Source organism: Otolemur garnettii, unplaced genomic scaffold, assembly GCF_000181295.1.
Source record: "Otolemur garnettii isolate 467f Iridium unplaced genomic scaffold, OtoGar3 scaffold00033, whole genome shotgun sequence".
Taxonomy (NCBI): domain Eukaryota; kingdom Metazoa; phylum Chordata; class Mammalia; order Primates; family Galagidae; genus Otolemur; species Otolemur garnettii.
This window is the reverse complement of record NW_003852428.1, coordinates 15,607,243-15,612,830: the sequence shown is the minus strand read 5'-3', so window position 1 is coordinate 15,612,830 and position 5,588 is coordinate 15,607,243. Positions and strand designations below refer to the sequence as shown.

The 5,588-nt window shown below is 40.2% G+C and overlaps 1 long non-coding RNA gene and 1 other non-coding gene across 2 annotated transcripts in view; both read left to right on the top strand.

Moving 5' to 3' along the window:
* The window catches only part of LOC111725205, a 2,809-nt gene extending 1,711 nt beyond the window's left edge, over positions 1–1,098 (top strand). Inside the window, exon 2 of the long non-coding RNA XR_002773328.1 lies at positions 913–1,098. This is a non-coding gene — a long non-coding RNA (uncharacterized LOC111725205). The remainder of the gene's footprint in view (positions 1–912) is intronic.
* LOC111725230 lies at positions 763–832 on the top strand. The gene has a single exon (XR_002773347.1). It is a non-coding gene; the product is annotated as a small nucleolar RNA SNORD123 (small nucleolar RNA).
* Positions 1,099–5,588: the final 4,490 nt, after the last annotated feature.

Genomic DNA, 5,588 nt, shown 5'->3' with positions numbered 1-5,588 from the left:
CCATAACATTATTTTCGTTGCTACTTCATAACTGTCATTTTGCTACTGTTATGAATCGTAATATAAATATCTGATGTGCAGGATGTATTTTCATTGTTACAAAGGGGTCGCGACCCACAGGTTGGGAACCACTGCCAAAAAGGCTGATAAAGTAACCTTTAACTTGATAAATTATATAACTTTGTATGTATCAGGGGAGGGGGTGTTCAATTCTGCTGTTACAGACTACACCAAAGTATCAGTACCATTTAAGATAGATATTTGAGTGATAATGAGTTACAGATTGCTAATAATCGGGGAAAGAAACCAATATATTATCTAGAGCACATCCTTAGTTTAAAGCCAAATGGACATACATTGATATAATTTCACCTTTCGATCTAAGGAAAGTTCCTGAACTTTTCTGAGCTACAGTCAACTTCATCTACAACTTAAACAAACCTGCCTTGCAGGGAAGTCAGTTGTAAACTTCAGAGGAGAAGGTGACGTGGGTAAAGTCCACAGGCAGGGCCAGCACGTGAGAGACTCTCTATCAATAAGATCATTTTAACGTAGCCACAGGAATTTCCTTTTTCTAAATGAAATTTCTGGTTTTCTTCTTTGAAAAGACCTTGCTCACTCAAGAGCTGACTGCCTTCAACTGCTTCTCATCACACTGTAAAACAAAAGTGATCAAAATGTTTACTTCTTTTTGGAATAAAAGTACAGCTCTCTCTAAACTGCGGGCGAGTTGTGCTCACCGTGTAAAAAAATGAAACGCTTGGTGAAAATGATGAATTCTGGGGCGCTGATTCATGTGACTTGAAAAACGCCATCCATTTCCTGATTCGCCTCAATTTCTGCCCAGAAATAGAAAGGATCTCTTAAGGCTCTTACTAACCAGTTTTGTCTTGTCTTTACTTCCCTTCCTAGTGCTTGAATTTCAGCGACTTGCCTAAACTGGCATCTCAGACCAGAGGATCAGGAGGTGACTGAGGAGGAAGTAACCCTGGAAGAGATCAGGATTTGGCTGTGGGTTATGCGTGACCTTCCGAGGAAATCTAGATTTCGGTGGTCCTTAAAATGTGATTGATTGTATTAAAATTATGAAAAACCTCAGTCTGGAAGTCTGAGCCTCTTGACATTTACATCTTACCTGGATTTTCCTACCAGTGACCCAGAGGACACATTATGGTCGTCATCTTCAAATATTCTTTTTATGCCTCTGTTTTCCTTACTTTAAATCCATGGCATTTAAGAACTGACAAAGTGCTAGTTCACCTAATGACTCCCATCATCTTTTTTCTTAACATGGCTAATCACTGGTGCAGAGGTCTGAGGTCTGGCTAAGATTGTCTAGTACAGCTTTTTCGTTCAAAATCCTCCCAGACTTTTAAAGTATTTGGAAGACCCAAGATCAAGATGATGTCTACAGGAGATGCTTCCCAAAGTCTTCACAGATGAAGAATCTCTAAGTGGAAAGATTTCAGGGATTATCAGCTCTTGAGCTTCACTATGACATCTTTGGGGTTATTTTACCCCAAGAAACACTCAGTGCTCTTTAGCGTGGCAGTCTACTTTCCTGGCAGAGTTAAGCAGACCAGTTTTATTTTTGAAAGAGCAGCCCAGAAACTTACAAAGGAAATAGTTATGGCATGGGAAAAAGAGTATACATGGGCATGGAAGGACCAGATCAATCCACCCTGCCTGCCAGTCAGGGCTCTGGAGACTCCATCAAGCATCCTTCTCTGCAGGCTCAGTTTCCACCAAGTGCGCCCCAGGTCCACCTCATGCTGCCATGTCTGGTCAGAGGTTGTATCTTGCCACTGCCAGCTGGTCCACAGAGGTTGACACAGAACAACCTAGCCCTCCCCACCCAGGTCAGCTCTACTCACCTTTGAGCTCTCTTGAATTCATTCCCAGAGGAAGATCCACATTTCCCCACTTCACAGTTATGCCAGTTAATGCCTGGTAGCCAGTAACTCAGAGATACAACACCCAGCGCGTGTATTCAACCAGATGTAACTGGGGGGGGCGGGGAGAAGGTGTTGTTTTCAACAGCTTTTTTTCTTAGAAGACTTTAGTGATTCTTCTGTCAGTAAAGGCCTTTCAATAAGACGCTGTATTTTACCTCAGCTAAAAATTCAGAAAAACCAAAATGTTCTACAAATCTGGAAGTGTTTTGCCTTGTCTTTTTGGTTAAATTTCTAAATGCATTTTCTAGCAACCCAATTTCCTTAACATAAAATGAGTGTGCTCAAAGCAGCCCAAGTTCTCTTTTATAAGTATGGTATGGGAAAGCGAAAAATGCTAAGCTTAAGAGATTTTTGGAATACCCGAAAGGAAATGCAGATGGTTTGTGGCAGAGATAAAGCCTCCCTGTGGTTTCCTGAATGTTATCTTCTGACATTGAGCTGTATATGTATCTTGAGTATCTATAAGAAAAGAATGGCTATACTTTTTTAAAAGATATGTTAAATACTTATTAATCAATGTCCTCTATACTCTTCTGCCTTGGAAAATGGAGCTTTGGAGGAAAATAAGTTCCTTCTGCAAACAAAAGTAATATTCACCCTGCTTAGATTTAGAAGCAAAAATCACTCTGCCTTGGTTTATTTCATCATTTACCTGGGAGATTAACCCATAATGACCTTGAGTTCTACGAAGTTTATCTACTGAGTGAAATTAAACCAATAGGCAAAATATTTGCTGAAGCAAATCAGTAAGAAAAAGAGCCCCACAGCTCTTGTAGGCGCTGCACCAGATCTCACTTCAGACCTCGTTTCCATTCCACTGAGGGACATAACTCACCATATTAGCATTTCTCACCCCAAATACCAACCTCCCCTTACTTGTCTCTCTGCCTCCCATGTCTTTTCCCAAACAGCATCACCCCTCCCCACTACATCATCCTTAATAACACAGACCTGGTTTATTTGAATTGCAAACTACCTGATTCTGTAATAAAATCTTTCTTGCAGCTAGATGAGGCCATGAAACTCAACTGTGACCAATAAGATGTAAATTGGGTGGGATGTCATGAAAGGCTATGTAAAAGAGGGCAGACAGCTCACTGGCTTGGTCTTCTTTGCCTTTTCTCCCATCTCAAGCTTAATTCTGGTGGCTGAAATTCCAGCCACTACCTGAAACCCTAAAGTAACCTTGAGAATATAAGCCATGAGCCTAGGATTGTGGTGCTAAAAAGTAGCCTAAATCCCTGGTGACTATTATAGAGTTCCCATCTCAGCCCTGGATTACCTAATCCCAGATCTCAGAAGACCAGAAAAAAAAAATAACTTCCCCTTTATCTGTTGCCTTATCTGTCATGGTTTCTGCTCTGTTTTTAGCAGGAGAATGTACTTCCTGACCAACTGGTATGAAGCTGCTCCCCCTCTGGCATTCCTGCAGGCTCACCCCTCAACGTCATGGCTCTGGCAGCCCACCTGCTCTTTCCCTCCCTCACTGAGTTCCCACTGGGCACCAACTTGATTGCACATCACCTGCCAGGCACATGGCCACACATGAAGGATAGAATGAAGTGCCACTCCAAGGCCATCCCCGCCTTTTCAAGAGTCTTTGGGGATGTAGGGATCAATTATGGATCCCACAGGAATGTAACTATTAGCCATGGTCAATGCTATGAAGGACGAATTAAAGAGGTGGGTGATTTAGTCTGGGTCATCAGGAGAGGCATCATTGTAGAAATGGCATTGGAGCTAACGTTTGAAGGATGAGTAGAGGCCAGAAAGAAAGTGGAAGAGACAAGAGGAGAGAGTGGGACATCAGATAAGAGCAGAAATACTGATCAGCTTTGGAATTTAAGCCAAATACACTTGTTAAATTATCAGGGATAGTAATAGTAATTGTAAAAGAATAGTAATAGGTGCTGTTTCAGCCCATTCTGGGATGCTATAACAAAATATCTTAAACTTGGTAATGTTACAGTTCTAGAGCCTGGAAAGTTCAAGACCAAGGTTCTGGCAGGTTCAGTGTTGACGAAGGCCTCGTCTCTGCATCCTCTGGGTGGGAGGAATGCTGTGGCTCCCATGGCTATAGAGATGTGAGGGGAAAACTCACCCCATCAAGCCTTTCAGTGAGGCACGAACTCCCTCCATGAGGGCTGCCTATTAACCTCCTATGGCCTACGTCAGAGTAGTGTGGCATTGAATAGTACATTTCTGTGGGAATTCAAATGTTCAAGTCATAGCAGATGTGATCTTCTCAAACAGCAGATAGTTTTCCACTAGTTGATGAAATAAGACAACTTGGTTGATCTAGTAGAAGCCTAGAAAGGCAAGGAAAAAAGAAATGAAAAGAAGATAATTATAGAAAAGGTGGAAATAATAGAAAGTTAACATAAAAAAATCCAATCGTGCCAGCAACTGGATATAATAACAAGATAGGAAAAAATATACTAGGCAAATAGCAATCAAAGTGAAGCTGGTTTATAAATACTAACAGCTGAAAAATAGATTGCAAAACAAAAATCTTTTTTAAGTGAAAATAATATCTAGCCAGGTGTGGTGGCTCATGCTATAACTCTAGCACCTCGGGAGGCACAGGTGGGAGGATTGCTTGAGGCCAAGAACACAAGACCAGCCTGAGTGGGAGCAAGATCTCTACAAAAAAAAAACAAAAAATGAGAGGGGTGGGTGGAAGAAGGAGGATGGGAGGGAAAGAAGGGAAGGAAGCAAGGAAGGTTGGTTAGCCAGTGTGGGGGCATGCACCTGTAGTCCCAGGTGCTTGGTAGACTGAAGCAGAAGGATCCCTTAAGCCCAAGAATGTGAGGTTGCAGTGAACAATGACACCACTGCCCTCTAGCCTGGGCAACAAAGCAAGTCCTTATCTTAAAAAAAAAAAAAAAAGAAGTATCTAAATTCAGTTCATCATACAATAGAAATGCAACTGTAACTAAGGAAATAGCCTCCAAATAAATAAGTAAAAATCTACAGAATAATACACTGAAAAATCCACAGTCATAGATAGAGCACATTTCTCTTAGTAATTGATATATCAACCGAAAAAATAGGAATTCAGAATTATCCTAAGAAGAGCAACTAACATATTTATTCCAGTGGATGTATCCCATGCTTAAAGAAGAAGAGATTTATAAAAATTAAGCAAGTATAGGTTTATAAAGTAAGCCTCAATGAATTTTGAATAATCATTATCATACAATTAGGTTAGATATTAAATAAAAACTAAAGACGTCACATTTGGAAATTGTAAACCACATTTCTAATAACCTACATGAGAAAGAAGACATACTAGAAATTTGTAAAATGTGTATGCTATAGGAAAATAAAATGTAAAACGTACATGATACAGCAGAAATAGTATTACCAGAGAAATTTGGACTTAAATGTTTATAGTACGAAGAAAGAACTGAAATTGATGAGATAATTGGATAACTCAAAAAGTCAGAAAAAGAGCAAAAGGAAATAACATAGTTAATATTACATATTTACAGAATAGGCCATAAGGATACAATAGAAGTAGCAATACCTTATCTTTTATTTTTAAAAATACATATATAGTAATAGAGCAGTGCCTGTGGCTCAAAGGAGTAGGGTGACGGCCCCATATGCTGGAGGTGGTGGGTTCACCCA